Raw genomic sequence first — 22738 nt, forward strand, 5'->3', positions numbered from 1 at the left:
TGCGAAAGATCCCCGGCATTCCAAATCACACGGCTAAATAATTCCTGTGTGAAAGCCTGCAGAATGTATTTGTTTATTTGGTAGGACCACTCACTCCTGAGCGACTCTGGAAATGTACAATATTAAAAACAAATTAACACGAGAAAAGAAAATAGTATAGCTGCTGGTACTGCCAGTTTTAGACTCATTTTAGCATGCTTCCTACAATACCATGCCATGAAGGAAAAGATGAAGGAAGAGTGAAAAAACAGAACACCTGTGCTATTGGAACAAAATTTTCAAAAAAATCTGGATTATGGGACTAGACCAGATGCAGTCCAGGAGAAAAATATTCATGAAAGGGATCTGGATGCTGAAGTAATAGGAAGAAATCCATATGAAATAAAGCGAGAGGGAACTCAGGGCAGATAGCTTTCAGAATCAGAATCAGAATAGAGCTGGAAGGGACCTTGGAGGTCTTCTAGTCCAGCTCCCTGCTCAAGCAGGAGATCTCTACCATTTCAGCCAAGTGACTGTCCAGTCTCTTCTTAAAATCCTTGATAAAGCACTCACAATGTCTGAAGGCAAGTTGTTCCATTGGTTAATTGTCCTCACTATTAGAAAGTTTCTTCTCAATTCCAGGTTGCTTCTCTCCTTGATTAGTAACAGTAACAGATTAACAGAGTTGGAAGGGACCTTGTAGGTCATCTAGTCCAACCCCCCTGTCCAAGCAGACCCTACACCATTTCTGACAGATGGCTGTCCAATCTCTTCTTGAAAGCTTCTAGGGATGAAGCTCCCACAACTTCCAAAGGCAAGCTGTTCCGTTGGTTGATTGTTCTCACTGCCAGAAAATTTCTCCTTATTTCTAGGTTGAATCTCTCCTTGATCAGTTTCCATCCAGGTACCTTCCAAAATAGCTTGACCCCTTCCTCTCTATGGCAGCCCCTCAAAAATTGGAACACTGCTATCATGTCTCCCCTGGTCCTGCTCTTCTGAGAGATTCAGAGGGAAAATTAAACGAAGAAGAAAGCAGGAAACAGAGAATGGGAAAGGTCAAACAGGCAGACCTGGCACAAGAAAAAGAGTAAGCACTGCAAGGGCAGAATCTGACTGATAACAATCCAATCTGGGTGATGAAGTGTTGAATTTAAAAGGATGCACTCTGTGGAAAATAATCATAAATGTTTCGTTTCACAATTTCTAGTTTAGGTCTAAAGACAGGCCTGGGCTGATACATTCCAGTAGGAACAGAACTCTAAGCACATATTTTCCATTGCTTTGAGATTCAGGCTGTCTGATATAAAATGCTGACCCCATGGCTGTATTCTAAAGCAGGGGAGAGAAGAGATTCAGACACAATTCTCGCAGCTGTCACTGCCAAGTTGCCAGATCATTGTGCCACCACCCATCCTGCTTTGCCTTGCTTCACTGAAGCCCATGAGAGCAGCTCCGGAGGAAACAGGATGTGAAAATGCTCTCTGTTTGCACCCTCTCATACAACAAAAGCAGTCTGGTGAACTGAGCTTAATAAGCTGGATTTGCAGATGAACATGCTGAGGCTGCTTTTTTATTCAGAAGATCCTGGTGCTCATCTTTAAAGGGTGTCTTTTAAGTCAAAAGAATACCTTTAGAACACGAACCAACTATCTCAGAAGCTAGAATAAATGAAAAGGCTGGGAGTGGCTTGATTGGCTTCCAAGTGAATGTTTGATGATTTTATACAGTTGATCCTTACACAATGCACCATATTGGGCTAGAAGGATCAAGGGCAGGCACAAACAGCCTCAGGCCAGTTTGGTTTGTTACAATAACAATGCAATTTGAACCCCTTTACTCGTTGAGAAATGGCTTGCTCTCTGTTCATTGGAGGTGCAGGTAGAAAAAGACACCTGGTTTAAACCGTGGGACTGCTATATAAGGTCTGAGGTTTATAATTGGCAATTGCTGCTGTTCTACTGTCTGCAGCAAAAAAAATTCTGCCAATATGTAAGACAGAGCATTTATTTGTTGAGATTTGAAGTTGCCATTTGATTGACCATTCTGATACATAGTCAAGGGCTTTTTGGAGGGTAGTAGTATGTGGTGTTGAATAGTTTTACATCATCAGCAAAGAGAATGCAGTTGCTCTTAATATGATCACAGAGGTCATTTATGTAGAGTATGAAGAGAGTTGGTCTTAAAACACTACTTTGGGGGACACCACTGTTGACAGGTACAGAATTTGATAGGACGCTCCCAATTTTGACCATTTGTTGTCTCTTTGACAGGAATGCTTCTATCCAGTTATGTAGGTGTCCAGAGATAACATAAGATTTTAGTTTTAGGAGTAGTTTGTCGTGTACCACTGAATCAAAGGCTTTACAGAAGTCTATGTAGATTGTGTCTATTGCTTTGCCCTGATCGAGTTGTGTAGTCCATATGTTTTTGCAGTGTAAGAGTTGCAGATTACAGGATAGTTTTTTTCTGAAACCAAATTGTTTATTAGAGAGTAGGTTGTTTGTCTCTAAGTGGAGGATAATGGATTGGTTAATAATTGATTCCATGACTTTACAGGCGACGCAGCATAAGGAGATTGGTCTGTAATTTACAACTAGCTGGGATTTCCCTTTTTGAAGATGGGGATGACCGTGGCTTGTGACCATAGTTTTGGCAAGGAGCTGGTCCTGAAAGATTTTTCAAAGATTATGCTTAGAGGTTCGGCTATGGCAGTGGATAGCTTTTTTAAGAAGTAGGCACATATTCCATCTGGTCCAATAGATAGGGATTGTTTTAGATTGCGCAGTGCTTTTTCAACAATGTCTTCTGTAAAATCGATATGTATTAGATCATTGTAGTTTTCTGTGGTTTGACTCAGAAGTACTGGGCTTGATCCATTGCTGTTTACAAATACTGAGCCAAAGAATGTGTTAAAGAAGTTTGCTTTGATGGTGTCATCGTTGCAGTCTTTGCCATTAGGTCCTTTCAGGGGTGGGATGACCTTGAGTCTTTTAGTTTGTTGTTTACAAAATTGTAGAAAGCATGGGTGGAATTTGTGCATAGAAGGTTTTCCTCTTGTTTGATGTGATAATCAGTGCATTCAGTTTTTATCTGGTGGCATAGATTTTTGTATCGGCTTTTGAAGTTGGCAACGTGACCAGATTTGTTTTTCCACCAAAGTGATCTCTTTTTGGATTGAAGCTTCCTTATTGTTATGGGTAATCTGTTTTTCCTGGTTTGGGGAGTTGTTATTGGTACATATAGTTTGATGGCTCTTTTGATTTCTAGTAAGAATATGGTGTAATGGTCTTCAACAGTATTGCATCCAGTGAATAGAAATTGCCAATCAAGGGAAGAGAGATCATTGAATGTAAGAACCTAGCTGCCTTTTTTGAAGCTATAATTGGGGATTTTGTCATTGTGATTATTTGTGTGGGGACATATATTGACACAAAAGTCAATCATGTTGTTCATGGAAACAATCATGTTTCCAACCCTGTTGGAAAAGGGTTCTTTAATTTGTATTCCGTAAATTGAATTCAAACTATTGCAGAAGATGAGATCGAGGCAGTTATTAAGCCTAGTATTGTTGGTTACTAGTTGTTCCAGTCCCAGATTTGTTACAGCATTGTAGAAGGTTGCATGTATGGGTTCAGTTGTACATTCATTGATTGGATTCTCTATGGTCTCTATTATAAAACTCTATTTCATTTGCTTGGATTTTAGAACAGAACACTTTACATGAGAAATATCATTTTTCATGCTTGCTAAGAGTAGAATTACATCTTATCTTGGCTAATAGGGTTTTCTGAGACAATGTTTGCTAAAGTACCATTGATATATGAGGAAAGATTGCAAATCCCAGTGTCTCCTAGACCAACAGTCTTCAGACTTGGCAAGTTTAAGACTTGTGGACTTCCACTCCCAGAATTCCTGAGCTAACATGACTGGAGGAGGAATTCTGGGAGTTGCAGTCCACAAGTCTTAAAGCTGTCAAGTTTTAAGACACCTATCCTAGACTATATGAATTACAGTATCGGGAAAGAAATTCAGAGTAAGATGACAAGTGACATAATATACTTATATGAATATTTGCTGCAATTAAAGTATATTTAATTTTTAAAAATGTTACTGGTGGAAGAGCTATAAAACAGCTAAAAAGAAAGCTTAGTGTATCTTCCTTTAGACAAAGGACTAAAAAAGTTTGGAGTGTTTTGTTTAGTAAAAAAGTGACTAGGAAATAATATAAGCTATTTAAAAATTATAGTTAAGTTTAAAGAAATAGAGATTTTGAATATATATTGGTGATGCAATATAGAACAAAGAATTCTGAACATATGCGAAGTGTCCATCACTCCATGAAACAATATTAGAAATAATTTATTTAGTGATCTTAAAGGTTCAGTTGCTTGTCCTTGGTAGATGATCTAGGCCAGGGCTGTCAAACTCCCAGCCCATGGGCCAGATGCGTTATGCATTGGCCACGCCCATGCCTGGTTTAGGAAAGTGGGGGAAAGTCCCCAAATGTCCTGTGATGCCACTGTGAGATGTGAGTTTGACACCTCTGATCTAGGCTGAGTTTGATTCACCATTAAAGTGAAGAAGTACATTTGAGTAACTCTTCCACCTTGTTCCTTTTTGGTTGGTCTACTCTACAAGCATAAATATTAGTCCATTCCAAAAGTGTGAGATTAGTTCTTGATAAAGAAGAACTGAACCATTTCACCTTTCCTTTAGACTGTCAAGTCTAGCCTCATTTCCTTTGCTGATATCCCAGGCTAATAGATATTTCTCCTTTTCTTTCTCACTGTAGCACAATTATAGATGGCTTGAGTGTGTTTGTGTAGATGCTGGAAAGGATGAGTGTCTTCAGCTAGCTCGGGGTTGTGTACAGAAGCAATTGTAAAGAAGGAAGGAGCAAGCTAAAATAAACACAACAACCCTTCAGATGAAAGGTAGTGTTTTTATCTTATCACATCCATTAAAATTCCAATCCAGCAAAGGAGAAAGAACAAGCAGGACTAGGAACCTCTTAGAATTTTCAGGCATCATTTAGGAGAGCAAACAGCTTGTACTCTGTTCATTTTTCTTCCACTGGTTTGTTATTGTCCAGAAGGGTGTGGAGTTATTACTTTAGAATAAAGAGAAATCTACAGTCTGTGGGTTGTAATTCTGGGAACTTGGTTAGATAGAATGATTGATTGAAGTAAGGTCATCTGTTACAACTGTGAGAGCAGTCCTGCTCAGTTTAGCAGGGCCAATCAAGAATTTTTGCTGTTTGAGCAAAGGATATCTCCTCCCATATAAAAACAAATTGATTGGCAATTGAATCAATCTTTGAGAATTGCAATGAGGCAGCAAACTCAACCACTCTAAAGGTTTAGACCAGGGGTGTCCAACCTTGGCAACTTTAAGACTTGTGGACTTCAACTCCCAGAATTCTCAGCCAGCAAAGCTGGCTGAGGAATTCTGGGAGTTGAAGTCCACAAGTCTTAAAGTTGCCAAGGTGGACACCCTGGTTTAGACAGATCTATTAGCTTGTTGCTGCCCCAATCATCTATTTACATGGGACAGCTGCTTTGCGTTAGGGAGGGCCAGCCTGGTGTATTTTCAATTGTGTGTAAGCTTTTCTCTACTGCTCTCTGTCATCCTTGTTATTTCTCTCTTTTTCTTCTTAAGAAAGAAGGAGAGAAATGGAAGGATGGGACAGGGTTTCTTTTGGAAAAAGTTACTTGTAACAGTAGACTTCCAAGTGACAGAAAGTGGTGAGCAGTGATGTTTTCCATCACCATGAGACAGAAATTTTATATCCATGGATTCAAGATTAATAACAAACATGCAGAGATATCAAGATCTATAAGGGATATCAAGATCTATAAAACAAATCAGCTAATGAAAGACTGGGGAAATGAGCAAATAATTTTGTTGAAGATTTACAAATATTTTATTTAGCTCAACAGATAATCTTGATCTTCATTGTGTTTTAATCTATTTAGTTAATCATTTTACTTCAACACACCTTACGGAACTATACAATGAGAACAAACTAATGTCATTGAAGCATATTGGAAAATAATGAAAACAGCAATAGCAATAGCACTTAGACTTATATACCACTTTATATTGCTTTACAGCCCCCTCTAAGCAGTTTACAGAGTCAGCATATTGCCCCCAAGAATTTGGGTCCTCATAGCTAATAACTATCCAAATGAAATGGAAAATGTACAAAGGCCACATAAAAGCCAATATAAATGATAGTGGATTTCAGAAATCATGGATTTAGAGCATTCCACATTAAAAACCTACTGATGTCTGCTACTTTCATGATTATTGATGATAGGCAGGTGTTAGCAATAGCAATAGCACTTAGGCTTATATATTCCACTTCAAAGTGCTTTACAGCCCTCTCTAAGCGGTTTACGGAATCAGCATATTGCCCCCAACAATCTGGGTCCTCATTTTACTGATCTCGGAAGGATGGAAAGCTGAGTCAACCTTGAGCCAATGAGAATCCAACTTCCAAACTGCTAGCAGCTGGCAGTCAGCAGAAGTAGTCTGCAGTACTGCATTCTAACCACTGTGCCACCACAGCTCTTTTAAGACTCATTATGAGGAATATGAGGGAGGGTGAGTTTAAATGATTTGGGTTCAAACCAGCAAGTCTTTAAATGTCAAAATGAATATTTCACATTTGATCTCCCCCCACACCAACCCGCTATGAACTTAGTTGGCACAGTCTTGGTGTAATAGAATCAGCATGTTAGGTTACACAGCTACATTTGGTATGGATGAAATTTTGAAATTGTCTTAAAGGTAGTAGCATCTGGGCTAGATGTAAACAGTGAAATCATACTAGAGATGGGAATGGCAATATGATTACAGAAAATAGAAGATATTATTCAGTCCCTGTCAGAAATAATACATTTTGGGATTTTGGTGGTGTTAATGTTTTTCTTCTTTGTTTCATGGTGTCCTACTCTGCAACAGCGCTGTAAATAAATTGGCATTAGCACAGCTAAACGCATTACTTCCCCAGCATAAAGGTTTGAATACCGTGCCCATCAAAGAAACCAGCATGAAAAATGTATAGTCCAACACATGTAGAAAATGGCCAATTGAAGGCTGTGATATAGTGAGATAATCTACAGCTGAATAAGGGAAAAAAGAGAGAAATGTATGATTCCATATCAATTTAAAAAACAATCCTGAGCTTGCTATTTTTTTCACTGATGACCTCTCTTGGCATTCTATGAGATGTCTAGGCATACTGTGACTAGATCAGAAGGACTGTATACTGAGTCCTCTGTAATTTCTTATCTGTTCTCACACCATGGCTTAGAATCATGAAAACATACAGTTGAAAGGGATCTTGGATGTGTTCTAGTCCAACTCCCTGCCCAGTACAGGAGTCCACATACCATTCTGGATTAAGGGCTAACAAGTCTAATCTTGAAACACACCAATGATGGAGAAACCACAACTTCAGAAGGTAGGTTCTCACAGTCAGGAAATTCCTTTTTAGCTCAAGTTTGCATCTCCCACTGTAAAGTTTCCACACATTCAGTTCTTATCTTACCTTCAGGTGCTAGGAAGAATAAACCTACCCCCATCTAACAGACTATTCTTCTACACTCACTACAATCAGTTTCTTTGGAGATTTTCTCTATTGTCAGGGTGTTGTGATTCCAAAAAAGTGCACAAGAAGAATATTGTAGAGTAAGTTCAGGAGCAGGATTTGGGGGAAGGTAGAAAGGCAGGCTGGCTTGCACTAAACATTCATGGGCTTATGTTTATTTAAGTGTCAGAAAAAGCATAACGTAATGGGTCACAGATGTTCAAAAGAAGATATCTATGGGCATTGGGAATGCTTTTTGCAAATGTTATTGGGTTAGGTGCATTCTGATGCAAGTGCATTTGGAAATGGAAGCAGCTAGCTATTTTAATGCAACACCCAAGTCCCCAAGGGACACTTAATAATATGAATGGGATTCATAATGGAAAAGCAAAATTACTTGAAGGGAAGCCGTGCCAGCTGGCACCCCTCATCTACCCTTGAAGATTGAAGAATAGGCTCTGCACAGGTCCAGCCTTGTCTCAAGGACAGTAAGTCCCTCCAGGCTTCTTTCTAAACAAGGTGATGTCACTATAGCTAAGTCTAAACCTGATTTAAATTGTTGGAGATGACTGATAGACATAATCATAAAGAGAGTTAGCTGTTAATGAAAACCAGTGGATGCACTTAAAGAGGCAGAGCAATTACCCAGCACAAAGATTCTTGTATTGCAGAGGAAGTTTACAAGCAGCTGGTTTGATAATGGCTTTCTTTTTTCAAAAACAAATGCTTTCTAAATGCACCACCAGATGGTATTTTAATGGGGCTTTGATTTTGAGAGCTGGTAAATACATTATAGATACAAACATTTATCAGAAGGTAATTTTGTTTTATTCTTGAATCATTGATATAGGCAGCCCCCAAGACTTTGTGCAAAGGCTCCTGATTGGTTATCAGTGGTCCCTGACAATGCCTGATGGTTCCTTGTACTTTTTCACTGCTGTCTTTAGCCTTGTTACTGTTTAAAACAAACTTAATAGCAAAATTCTTTTATGCCACTTGAATGTGATGCAACACCTGGAAAAATACGGCATACTTCACATAATCCTCCAAAGAAAGAATGAAGGAAAATGAGGTCAGGGCAGAAGAAAAACATCACGGCTTCAAAATCTAAGGGACTGGTTTGGACAAAACTCAGCAGCACTTTTTCGTGTGGCTGTTGATAAAAATAGGATTGCCAACATGATCGCCAACATCTGATGACGGATATGGCACAAGAAGAAGAAGATTCCACTATTTATATAATCTTTATCTCACCTTTTTCACCATTAAAACTGATCCCAGGTGGTGCAATTGAATATAACATGTCATGCAGACATCTTGTGCCAGGACCCTTGGAAAAGAGATCAATATATGTGGCCTAGAGATTTGAACTACTAGTTTGTTCTTAATAAGTGAGATAGGCTGAGTACTGCTGTTTTTTTTTTATATCTTCATATCAGTGAAGGAGAAATAGGGAGCTTACCTTAAAAAGGGTTCTGGGAGTTCTCATATTGTGTACTGCAACAACTGTTTATTCTTTGTCCACATCTACACTTGGAAAAGATGTAAAATTAGACATACAAGAGGTGCATATGAGAAGCATAAAAGAATTGGAGTGGTTCACTTGCCTGACAGTCCAAGGGATTCCTTACTCTTCAGTTTTGGTTTCTGTGGGAATGCTCTGGCATCATTGGGAGCTGTCAGTTTCCATGGATATGGTGGAGGTTGGGAAGGGGCAAAGAATCGAAAATGCAAAAGGCCATGCCTCCTCAGTCCTGGACTACACCCTGGATTGACAGTAGGAAAGAAAATTGATTTCACTGACTGGACAAACACTTCATGCTGGCTTAAAGCACAGACATCCAAATACTATTCCTTTTTCTTTCCTGCTTCTGAACTGCATGGCTTTGAGGGGTGCTTGATGCTCTGTGTGCCAGCAGTGCTGATTTACCTAGTTTAGGTAATGAAACATCTGCAAGAAAACAACCAAACTCAGAGAGCACCAAGGACTCCTCATTTTAACCCTGAGCTACAAATATTATCCTTTATTAGCTACATGACTTTAACAAAACTCTTGTCATAAAGGACCCCATTTTTCTTTAGGGTTACATGGTCTTGATGCTCTCCCCCTTTTTGATACTAGGTCTCTATATTTAATTTGCTCTCCCTTCACATATTGCAGCCTCGCAAGAGTGAACTAGGTAAAATTGAGTATTACCACTTTATAAGATATATTCTCAATAAATTACTCACTCCTGTCCTTTCTAAATGATTAGAAACCTCTTCCCTCTTTGTGTCAAAAATGATGGTCCCTGAATCATTAATTCCTATCTCTAAACTCTTTCAGTTAACATTTCAGTTAACTTTAGGATAAATGCTCTAATGGTGACACCGATCAAGAGGATCGTTTTCTCCACAGAGATAAATAAGGAAAAACTAGAATTGCTTCCTGCACTGCAGATTTTCCACTGCCTGTATAGTTGGACTAAATGGACTTTAACATCGCTCTAAAACCACATCTTTCTGAAACTTGCCATAGAAGCTGGCCTGCAGAGGAATACTCCCAGGGACCTGGGAATTGTTCCTATGCCATATTTTGGATCTTGCTTTTGCCTCTCTGCAGATGAGAAACCGTTGCCAAAAGGAAATAGGAAAAGGGTGGGATTTTCATTTTAAATTTCCTGAACTTCAATCCCTGTCAAATGTAAGGACATTGGAGATGTGGTGCTTCTCGAAAGGGGAAATATAAATAACGATTTTGTATTTTATTACTTATACTGGGATATGCTGTAGAATGTTTAAAAGAACACACACCCAAAACAACACCAATCTCACAGAACTAAGGTGGGGTTGGAGGATGAAGAATTGAATTTATTTAAATATGAGCATAATTCTCGGGCGTATAAATCTTCAGACGAAGTGGAAAGGTGGAAAAACAAAGCCACTTCCTTTCCATATATCATTAAATCAAGGTTTAGGACAAAAGAATTGAAAGGAAATGAAAACTATTAGCCAACTACAGCACCTTCTTAGTTGATTGGAAATTAAGGTACAGGATACGTTTCTCACACATATCAAGTTGTGTAAATGTTTGACAAGTTCAGTGGATTTCCTTGCCTCCATAACCTTCTGCAACCTTCCAGATACAGTACGTGGGATTACAACTGCTATTTCTTCCCCAGATAGTACACTTAATGGCTAGGCAGCCTTGAAAAATTAGTCCCAGTGCATCAACGTGGGAGATGTTTATTACTAAACATTAGTAGTTACAATTATTACTAAAGGCAGTGTATGCTTGGACACTGTCATCACCCAGTTCCCAGTGGGTTTGATACTACAGCTGGAAAAAAAGGAACAGCAGAGTAGAAGAATAGAAACAATATTGGAGCCATCATTACCCCTTGATTCCCATCTTATTGTTAGCCAAAACATTTTTATAATCTTTATCCCTGACAGGAAGATTAGTGATACTTCATTTCTAAATTTTTGCTACTGACTTATTTATATTTTTAAAAAGTGTTTTTTATACTTAAAAATAAATTCCAAACTGGGATCACATAATGATAAATTAAAAGCCATCAGAACAATAGCTTCTTAAAAATTAAAAATAATGTGCTTAAAGCCATGAACATCTTTAAAATACCAAGATAAAACAGCAGTCTCTTCCCCATGTCTTTCATAGTGATAAACAGAAGTGCTGGGACTGAAATATCCAAAATTGTCCAACTTCAGATTGATGGTTGAATTTTGAGAGTTGCAGTTTTACTCCTCATGGCATGGATAAGGCTCTTCAGTAAGATTCCCATATCATACCCAGGGGTGGGATTCAAATTTTTTTAACAACCGGTTCTGTGGGCGTGGCTTAGTTGGTGGGTGTGGCTTGGTGGTCATGTGACTGGCTGGGTGTGGCCAACTCAACATCACTCACATCGAGGCATGCATCTCCTCGCCTGGCCTCTCATGACTGTGGGGATGCTGCAATAGTCGTAAGTGTGAAAAACAGTCATAAGTCACTTTTTTCAGTGCCATTGCAACTTTGAAAGGTCATTCCACACAAGCAAAGTACCAGTAAAGGAGGTGAAAAAAAACTCCAGAGAAGTTCCTGACACAGGAAGACTAGTCCTGCCAAGAATGTAGTAAGGGTTAATGGAGCGGCAGTTTCTGTAAGCAACACCAGAATGTTTCCTTCTTGCCTTCCTTACAGGATTAGGCCAATAATTTCTTCTAACAACCGGTTCTCTGAACTGCTTAACAACTGGTTCTAGCAAATAGGTGCAAACCTGTAGAATCCCACCCCTGATCATACCTGAGAAAGAGTGTGTGTATGTAGGTAGTGCTTGACTTACAACCAGAACTGAACCCCAAATTTCTGTTGTTAAGCAAGACATTTGTTAAGTGAGTTTTGTCCCATTTCACGACCTTTCTTGCCACCATTGTTAAGTGAATTGCTGCAGTTGTTAATTAAGTAACATGGTTGTTAAGTGAATCTGGCTGGTGAGAAGGTTGCAAAAGGTGATCACATGACCACAGGACACTGCAACCGTCATAAATACGAACCAGTTGCCAAGCATCTGAATTTTGATCACGTGATCATGGGGATGCTACAAAGGTAACTGTGAAAAATGGTCATAAGTCACTTTTTTTCAGTCAGTGCCATTGTAACTTTGAATGGTCACTAAATGAATTGTTGTAAATTGAGGACTATCTGTATATTTGTGCCTTTGATTCAGTGTTGACTTCTGGCAAGTACCTGAACTGATCCCTGAAGTTTTCTTTTTCTAAGATTTCAGAAGTGATTTGCCATTGCCTGCTTTCTAGGGCTGGGAGAGAGTGACTGGCCCAAGGTCACTTATATAGCTTTATGTTTAATGCAGGATTCAGAGGTGGTATTCAGCAGATTCTGACCAGTTCTAGAGAACCAGTAGCGGAAATTTTGAGTAGTTCAGGAAACCGGCAAATACCAGCTCTGACTGGAGATTGTACAGTAGCTTCCCCTGCCACGCCCACCAAGCCACGCCCACAGAACCGGTAGTAAAAAAAATTGAATCCCACCACTGGTAGGATTAGAACTCATGGTCTCAATTTCTATCCTGAAGTCTTAATCACTGCACCAAACTGGTTCTCAATATAGTGAAAAAGAACCAAGGGAAGGAAATAAGGTAGGGTTTGGTTACTACATTCAATCTCAGAAAAACTGTTCTACTTGTTTTGAGTATCTGAATCAGATAACATTTGATTTGGATCATCAAAACATGTGCAGAAAGCATCCACAAATCTATCTCGATTTAATACTTCAAATTAGTCTAAACCTTGCTGGATATTTGTGATTATAAATAAGATCTGCCCCAGATTGAGTTCTAAGCCTCATGATTATATGAAATTCTCTTCCTCTATATATTAGAGGGAATGGGATATTTCTTCTCCCTTCCCATTCTCTGAATGACAGATTACCCAAATTCAGATTATCGTCTTTTCCTGAATATACTTCTATATATACTTCTGTCTTCTGACCTAATATGAGCTTTACATTGCTATGATATGCAAATATATTAGGCAATAGGTTCTATTGAACTCAATCACACATTCTTCAGTTGATTTGAACAGGAGTATAGATTAATAATTTAGCCTATCAGGATTGTAGACTGCTGTCTACGCGAAGCCAAGCAAACCAGACGCAATCTGGCATGTGAAAATAGTCTCCTCTGATCTCAACAATCTGAGATATGCCAATTAGGTCAGTTCACTTTAAAAAGTTGCATGCGGGGGTGAGGGCAAATAATTTTCTCAGTTCCAAGGACTGAGCAGGTATTATTACTATTACTATCATTACTATTATACACAAAAAACAACAATGTATACAGCAAACAAGATAACTATGCTGGGTTTCGTATCACAAATCACTAGTCAAACACTTCCCAAGCGTTTAGGACTGCGTGATGTATCAGCGGATTATGCGAGCAGATCCCAATAGGGTTTATATTATTATTATTATTATTATTATTATTATTATTATTATTATTATTATTATTATTATTATTATTATTGTTGTTGTTGTTGTCAACAGAATGTAGCAACATGTAGCAACAGAATCCTAGTTATCCTTGAGCATATTATTTGTTCTTCCAGAATCAGAGGAGTACATGGGAATCCGGGCAAATGGCCCTGAACACCAATTTTAAACAGAGCTAAATCACTGATGAAAGCAAATGGAATATTCTATTTATGGATAGAATCAGGCTTCCATTTCCTAGAACCACAAGGGAAATGACTAAAGGTACATTATCCTCCATGTAATTTAAACACGGTTTTGCATTACCACTAGCTATTATTTTAAAGTTAATCCTACAGTTGCTAGTATGTACATTTGTTCCTAAAAATTGTTTTTTCCCCCTTTCCAAAGGACATTAGCAAATTGCAGTATGCACATAGAAAAAGAGAGGAGAAAGAAATATGCACAAAAGAAAATTTCTTAGGTTGCCTAAAGCAACAAGGTAGTTTTCCTAATGCTCTCCAGATACGTTGGTCTTCAGCTTCCATAATCCCCAACCATTGTTGAATTATCTCTTGGTATAATGTTACTTTTGCAGAATGTCATTACCAGCTTTGTGGTTTTATTTTGGAAGGAAACATGCAGTTCAAGACATCAATTGAGCATATAATTTACATGCAACCCCTGAAAACTGCAAGCCTTTCCTTCCAAATGGCAATTTTTAAAGTGGTAGGCAAGAGAGTAATGGGAGAGTTAATTATATAAAACTACGTGTAAATTAAACATAGCCAAACTGTTTCTGGCAGTGGCTTCTCTCACCAGCATCTCAAAGGCTAAATTGTGGTCCTTCTGTTAGAAAGAGATATGACTGTCTAGTTTTAAAAAATAAATGCTGACAGAAGATTACAAGCTAAGAAATTACAATACTATGTACTCACAAAAATTACAGTTCTTTGCCATTATAACAAGATAATTTTCCTCTGCTTGTTGAGCAAATTTGATATTGCAGCCAGTAAGCTCTCTGTATTGAAACTGACCTCTAAATACCTTTAAAACATTGTCTCATTGGGCCTTATGTTCAGATCTTCCAAAGGTCTGAAGAAGGGTGGTTATTTGGAAGAAATCCTTTGGCCGAATAAGTTCCAAATTTATATAAAAAAGCTATATTAAGCAAGGAGTCCACATTCTTCAGCCATCTCTAGCAAATCTAGAGTAAAGTACTATAAGTTATATCCGAGACTGGATCTGCCACATTTTATCTGATAAAAAAAAGAAGAGAAACAGAAGAGGCAAGAGAAGTTTGCAGTTCTTTAAAATAATTCAGGTGACAGAAATGTTATTCAAAGAATGGCACAAAGCAACTCAAACACCATCATTTGGAATGAAGTGAATCCTGCCTTTTTAAAAAGCAAGTCTTGAAAAAACTAATGGCTGAATTTAAAAATATTTGGAAATCAAATTGCCAAAAATTTGGTGATCACTTATTTTTTAAAGATCATTTTGAAAAACAATGATATAATAACAGCAGTTACCTAGGAAAAACAGGAGGTCTGCCACATTTCTTGCATGTGAATTACAGAGCCAGTGTCACTGGTTAACATCAAACTATGAACACCAAGATACGCATGTCAGCCATAGCTACAATCCGCAGATAGAAGTACAATGAATCCTTGGAAACAGCTAAAACTCTGTTGTGCTCTCAACAGCCCACACAATAAATTGAAACAAAAGTCAGATTGGCATGGGTCAGTTTTCCAGTGGCCTGCACTCCCTGACCAAGAAATATCTTGTGCTTTCAAGAATTGCAATTAGACCAAAATTGAATGTGAAGAATTCAATGGGAAGTAGAGGTGGTATTCAGCAGGTTCTGACCAGTTCTGGAGAACCGGTAGTAGAAATTTTGAGTAGTTCAGAGAACCAGCAAATACCACCTCTGACTGGAGATTTTACAGTATCCTTCCCCCGCCACACCCACCAAGCCACGCCCACTGAACCGTTAGTAAAAAAATTGAATCCCACCACTGATGGGAAGCAAAAATAAATGGAGAGATACCATTGTCTACTTACTGTAGTATACTTCTCACACCCTGTCAAACAAAGACAAGCAATTATTCTTATATTATACGATTGTTTTCAAACTTCTGAAGATCCAGTGTACAGAAGACACAACAGACATAACATAACAGAATAACAGAGTTGGAAGGGACTTTGGAGGTCTTTTGCTTCAAGCCCCTGCTCAGGCAGGAAACCCTATAACCGTGATGGCGAACCTATGGCACGCATGCCACAAGTGGCGCACTCAGCCATTTGTGCTGGCATGTGAGTCGCAGGTAAACTTACCTCACTATGCATGTACATGTCTCACAGCTGATTTTTTTTTCTGGTTGGTTTGTGGCCTTTTTCGGCCTCCCAGAGGCTTGGAAAAAGCCTCTGCAAGGCTTTTCAGGTTGAATTATAGGTCTGTTTCATCACTTCCTGTAATAAGTGATGAAATGGGCCTATAATTCATCCCGAAAAGCCTTGCAGAGGCCTTTTCCAAGCCTCTGGGAGGCTGAAAAAGGCCTCAAACCAACCGAAAAAGCAAATCAGATGTGAGGCGCAGTACAGGTAAATAGGTGGTGGGGAGGATTGTGCATGCATGCACAGGGGGTATGGGGGGTGCGCATTGTATACTGGGTGCTGGTGCGTGTGCAATTTTTGGCACAGAAGCCCAAAAGGCTTAGCCACCACTGCCCTATAACAATTCAGACAAATGGTTGTCCAATCTCTTCTTTAAAATGTCCAGTGTTGGACCACCTACATCTTCTGTAGGTAAGTCATTCCACTGCTTAATTGTTCTGTTTCAGAATGAGGATACGGCCACCAAATTTTAAATAAATAACAGTGGAGAAAATTGTTAGAGTCAGTTTGGTCTAGTGCAGGGGGGTGGGGTTTGACAGCGGGGGTCGCAAGTTTTGGGGCCCCCTCCCCTCCTCCTCCTTCCCCTCCCTCGGGCCCCTCCCTCAGCCCTCTGAGTCAGGGTGCACCCGGCCCGGGGGGGGCCGGGGCCCGCGGGAGGAAAGGGAAAAGGAAGAGGCGGGCGGTGCTTGCCGCGGAGCAGCGGCACCGGGAGGTCAGGCCAGGGCCCTGGTGCTTCCTTCCCAATGGGACTGGACGCTGGCGGCGTGCAACTGGACACCCCAGGCGGGCACCGGGCGAAACGCCTCCTGTGCTGCCGAGACCACCGGCCCCCAGCAGCCTGCCCGCCCACCGGCTTCCCTCTGCCCGCTCGGGGCAGGGCGCCCGGTAAGGAAGCCGAAGTTGCTGAGTGCTCGGGTGCTGGGCAGACTTAAAGGCCGCGAGATTTCGAACTCCCAGCCGAGGCCTTTGCAAATTTCTTTTCTTTCCTACCCCTAGATCGCTCCGCACTGTTTTGCAGCTTTGGGGGCCACAAGGCACAGGGCAATTACGCCACGCCCAGCGATTTTTTTTTCAGGGCGGGCCAGATTGGACAGACCAATGGCAGCGATTTTTTTCAGGGCGGGCCGCATTGGACAGACCAACGGGTCGGATGTGGCCCGCGGGCCGTAGTTTGCCCACCCCTGGTCTAGTGGCTAAGGCTAGACACCAGGAGATTTTGAATTCTAGTCCTGCCTTAAGCATGAAACTTAGCTGGGTGCTTTGGACCAGCCTCTCTCTGGTCCACCCCAACTCTCCTCACAGGGTTGTCATTGTGGGGAAATTAGAAAGAAGGAATATAGTACATGTTTGCCACCTTAAGTTATTTATAAAAATAATAAAGACGGGATGCAAAATATCTAAAAGAAATAACAATGGGCTTTCCTTCATTAAAAACAAATTTTTTTCAGAAAAAAGTTAGCCTCAAGGATTTTAAAGCTATGAAACCACATATAGTATATCATCAAAACAAGCCTTTTTGAGGTTGGATAAAACTCTTATTGCAAATTAGTAGTTAGGGATAGCTTATAAGATTTTTGTTTGAAATGCTACAGCTTAAAATGTTAAACAACCCACATGGAATTTGTACTGTTGGATACTTTTATGAGTGCCATCTCTGTTGACTTTAAAGAGGCTTTTAAAAATATCTCACAGAAATTCCACTGGTATATTCTTTCAAGATTCTGATGGGGAATGAATTGACGTTCATTTGGTCTGGTTTTTTCTACAAAATAATCCAGTTCTTATTTTCTTAACCTACATGTGAATTAAAATTCACCTAATAAAATTTAATGAAATGCAACTGAAAAGCAACTGAAAAATGCAACAGTACCATTTATTATTCAAAAGAAGTGATAAAATTAATATACAAGGATAGAAGATGAATTAAGTGTATTCTATTTAGGAAAATATGCAAGTGTAGATGCTAATTTTGTCTTGACATTTATTGTAGGGAATTCACAAATTTGACCAAAGGAAACAGCAAGTGCAAATTCAATGCAAATAATTTCTGGGTCAATTTGCAAATCTGACCCCGAAGTAGTAAAAACCAACCAACCAAGGTCCAGATAAACATATTCTTGCATCACTTCAAAAGGGAATTTGCAAGTTCTTGAAAGAAATTACTTAGAATCTAGAAAGAAGGACTTTTTCAGAAAGCCAGGTCTGAGATATCATACAGAGGGGTTTTTTTCCCACCTTTCCTTTTCTACTAGTATCATCCCAAAATCTGGAAAAGCTGAGAAGGAACACTAGAACAGAAAAAATGGATCAGAACTAACTGGCTACAATTTAATCAGAAACTGTTTGAGATTCATAATCCCTTCATGAATGATTAGTAAAAGGGTCTGATATAGATAAATTGTTTGAATCCATCTATGCAAAAAGTGAGCCATGTCACCAGGATGGTGAGCTAGAGATATCTCAGCACTGAATGAGGTTATGTTATTGATTACGAAGGTTAACCATAAAGAATACATTTGTTGTACATTTAGGCAAGAAAAACCAAATGTACAAGAATAGCTTAGGTGAAACTTGGCTCAATAGCAGTAACTGTGAAAGAGATATTGGAATCCTAGTAGACAAGCACTTACATATAAGCCAATGCAATCCTAGGCTGCATTAACATAGGGATAGAATCACGATCACTAATACTAATGAAGTATTAGTACTGCTTTATTGGGCCTTGGTAAGACCACACTTAGAATACTGCATCCAGTTTTGATGACTACAATATAAAAAAGATGTTGAGACTCTGGAATGGTTGCAGGAACTGGGCATGTCTAGTCTAGTAAAAAGAAAGACTAGGAGTGACATGATAGCAGTATTCCAATATTTGAGGGGCTGCCACAAAGAAGAGGAGGTTGAATTATTTTCCAAAGCACCAAAAGATAAGACTAGAACCAACAGATGAAAACTAACCAAGAAGAGAAGCAACCTAGAACTAAGGAGAAATTTCATGACAGTGAGAACAATTAACCAGTGGAACAGTTTTCCTTCAAAAGTTATGGTTACTCCATCACTGAAGGCTTTTAAGAAGGGACTGGGCAGCCATATTCCTGAAATGGTATATGAGCTCCTGCTTGAGGAGGGGATTGGACTGGAAGACTTCCAATGTCTCTTCCAACTCTGATGATGCTCTATATTCTAGAATAGGTTATTTTAATAGAAAGCTATGTTTAGGTATTAGAATCTACATGGTCCAGTTTGCTTTTCCTGCAGTGTCCAATCAGATGTTTATGAAAAGTCTTCATGTAAGACATGAATGCAATAAGATCCATCCTTCCAGTCATATGTCCTAGTCACATGGATAGAGAGGTGTAATATCTCTGACACATTGAAAGTAAAACATAACCATAATCATTAGCATGTATCCATGGACTCACTCTCTGCTGTGTGCTATTAGTTCATTTGTCACTTACATATTTTCTAATTGGCATGATTTGCCACATTTTGGGAGCTGTTTTCAATGTTTGCACCTATGGTTTAAGATGCATGCATATGCACTTAGATTTGACACACCCAGTCTAGGGGAATGGTTAGTGAAGTTAACAGATTTTGCTGAATGAATACACTGACTTTTTTTTATTAGAGAGAAGCATTATCTGTATTTATTGGTGACTGGAAGCCTCTTACCGTTGTTTTGCATAAAAATGGGTGAGGGGGAGAACTTGTGATTTATGGTTTTGAGAATTAGACAGGATAGCTATAGAAAAAAAGAGTAATATGGTGTAACTTTAGAGAGAGAGGTAAAAATATATTTGCACTTATAATTGCAGTCAAGAATAACAGAAGCCATTTCTTTATACTTTTCTATTTTTTTTACATTTCTTCAATTTTGTTCTTTTCTTGCACGTTTTGGTTTTTCTTTGATTTCTTTCTTTTTCTTTTTTCTTCTTACTTTATGTTAGTTCATGCAAGTTTTTAATCTACTTGTTTAAAAGTTTTAATAAAAATGATAAACAAGATGCATTTATATATAAATAACCATGTGCTCTCATATGGTTATTTAGTATCCTGTTATCCTAGTATAATAGTATCCTATTATCTTAACTTATGTTACACCAGTAGTAAATTCAGTTTGCAAATAGATACAATATTTCCTAAACAGATAATAACTTTAAGTCTCAGTCAAGCTTCCCTTTCAAATAATAGAGCTGAAAAGCAGAGAACAAGACCATTTTCTCTCCAAGAAAATAATAAGATTTTAAAAAGAGTCCTATTTACAATTTTTCTTCCCTTTAATTAATAAAAGTATGCTTTGGAGTGTGACAGAAAAAAATGTGATCAATGTACTTGATAGGTTATGATTAATAATGGTCTAGGGAGGTTTAAGAGACATGAGACGCCCCATAAACATAGAATTAATGTTGGAGTTAGCAATTTTATAATGTCCATTTTGGCATCTATTCCAGCACATAATGTTAGTAGCTTTATTTGCTGTTTAATTAATGCACTTTAAAAAATAAAGCAAACATCTCTTCGCAAAACCATAACAATTCAGTACATGAGTTATGTGGGTTTGAGCTGGCACAGCTAACAAAAACATTCTTACTGCCATTTTATTTCCACTAACCATTTGTATTGTAAACTTGAGGAAAATATTCCATGCCAGATTTTAAGTTCATTTTCAGGGCATATGGAATAATAAGGCCAGACAGGCTGTATATTAGATTCCTTGAAGTGCAACATAATTTGCTGCAATTAGAGGCACAGAGTTATGTGCTCTTAAACTATGCAATCCCACATAATATTGTACAGTTGTGCACAGTTGTTTCCTTCCTTAATTTGCCCCACCATAATTTCAGAAATAGTTGGATGAAGCTTCTTGAACAAGTGATATTCTAAGAGTGAATATTCTTCATTGGAGTTTGGTTGCCTTCATTTTAGCTTGGGAGGGCCACTGAGATGTATTTTGAAAAATATTATTTAATTTTTATGGGAAAAGAGGTTTGTAAAATCAGGGTTGTAAAATCTGCCTGGTCTTAATTAGCAATAGCAATCATTTATGGACATCTAATAACAGGGCTTGAGAGCGATGAAATTATTGCTTCAGTCACCATACATTTAGCATCATGAAAAGACAGGTGGTCGATAGTTATAAATGTATTACTGTTCAGTTGCACCACTCTTTGTGAAATTCAAATCACTGTATTTTTATGATTAGAAGTTACAGTACAATCGTAGACTTGGAAGTCTATGAACTTTCTGAATCCAACCCCTTCTCAATGCACGGATTTGCATTTAAAGCATCCTACTCGAGGAATACAATCAAGATCAAGTGAGGTACTAATACCACTCTATAAAGCCTTAGTAAGGCCACACCTAGAATACTGCATCCAGTTTTGGTCACCACAGTATAAAAAAGATGTTGAGACTCTAGAAAAAGTGCAGAAAAGACCAACCAGGATGATTAGGGGACTGGAACATATGAAAAATGGTTACGGAACTGGGCATGGCTAGTCTAGTGAAGAGAATAACCAGGGAAGACATGATAGCAGTCTTCCAATATTTGAGGGGCTGCCACAGAGAAGAGTGAGGTCAAACTATTTCCAAGGTACCTGAAGGCCAGATAAGGAATAATGGATGGAAACTGATGAAGGAGAGATTCAACCTAGAAATAAGGAGAAATTTTCTGACAGTGAGAACAATGAACCAATGGAACAGCTTGCCTTTGCATGTTATGGGAGCTTCATCACTGGAGGCTTTCAAGAAGAGATTGGACTGCCATTTGTCAGAAATGATGTAGGGTCTCCTGTTTGGGCAGGAGGTTGGACTAGATGGCCTACAAGGTCCCTTCCAACTCTGTTAATCTAATCTAATCTGATCTAATATTATCTAATCTAATGTCTCTGCTTAAATATATCCAATGAACAGGGAGAAGTGTAAATGATTCTACTACCACAATGCTCTTAGTGTTAGAAAATATTTTTAATAACATTCAATCAGGGTTTGCCTCCTTCAATTTAAGTCTTTTTTGCTATGTCTTGAACTGAGGAATAATAGATTACCCTTTTTTTATTAAAGACATGGCAAAACATAGCCTTTCTTATAACATCTTTTAAGTTATTTGAAGAATGCTATTAAATCCATATTCTCCACCATCACCACCACCAATCATCTTGACTAAGCTCCTTCAATAGATGGTCACAGAGCTTGCTTTTCTACAGTGTGATGCCCAGAACTAGACTTGAGGGAAAGTCAGAATATGAGAGGACTCCAACTGACTTTTCAGAAGAATGTTTTATTATTATAATTTTGTATTTCTACAAGCCAGGGCATTTTTCCAGGAAAACCTATCCCTTTCACAGGGATGATACTATTGAGATAATCCAAGTTCCAGCAAATTTATTTTCAAAAAGAAGCAAACAAAAAATTGTTAACCAAAGCGACTTATTGATACAAGGAACATATGCATTTAGGTGAGTAAACAATTACCATTGTTTAATTCAGGATATTCAGATACAGGAAGTCCTCAATTTACAGTAGTAATTGACCCTGCAGTTACAGTTGTAAATCATGCCAGTCTTTAAACACACGATCATGTGACCGTGTCCAATTTTTCAACCTTTTTTGTGATGATCATTAAGCAAATGCTGCAGTTGCCAAGTGAACCCACTGTAAGTAAACACCAGATTTCAGTGAAAACATCACAATGTAGTCACATGATGATGGGATGCTGCAAACTTCTGGAAATGTGGACTGGTTGCCAAACACCCAAAGTATGATCACATGACCATGGGGGGCAGCCATCAGAACTT

The 22738-nt window shown here is 38.7% G+C and overlaps 1 long non-coding RNA gene across 1 annotated transcript in view; it reads right to left on the minus strand.

The window, feature by feature from the left end:
• Nucleotides 1-22738, minus strand: part of LOC148130233 (uncharacterized) — a 51032-nt gene that overhangs the window by 23255 nt on the left and 5039 nt on the right. Inside the window, exons 2-3 of the long non-coding RNA XR_015750131.1 lie at nt 9186-9339; nt 9036-9105 (exon numbers count right to left, since the gene is read on the minus strand). This is a non-coding gene — a long non-coding RNA (uncharacterized LOC148130233). The remainder of the gene's footprint in view (nt 1-9035; nt 9106-9185; nt 9340-22738) is intronic.

Source organism: Notechis scutatus, chromosome 6 (assembly GCF_049901735.1).
Source record: "Notechis scutatus isolate UNSWTSFEM ecotype Mainland chromosome 6, rNotScu1.2, whole genome shotgun sequence".
In the NCBI taxonomy this organism is placed as follows: domain Eukaryota; kingdom Metazoa; phylum Chordata; class Lepidosauria; order Squamata; family Elapidae; genus Notechis; species Notechis scutatus.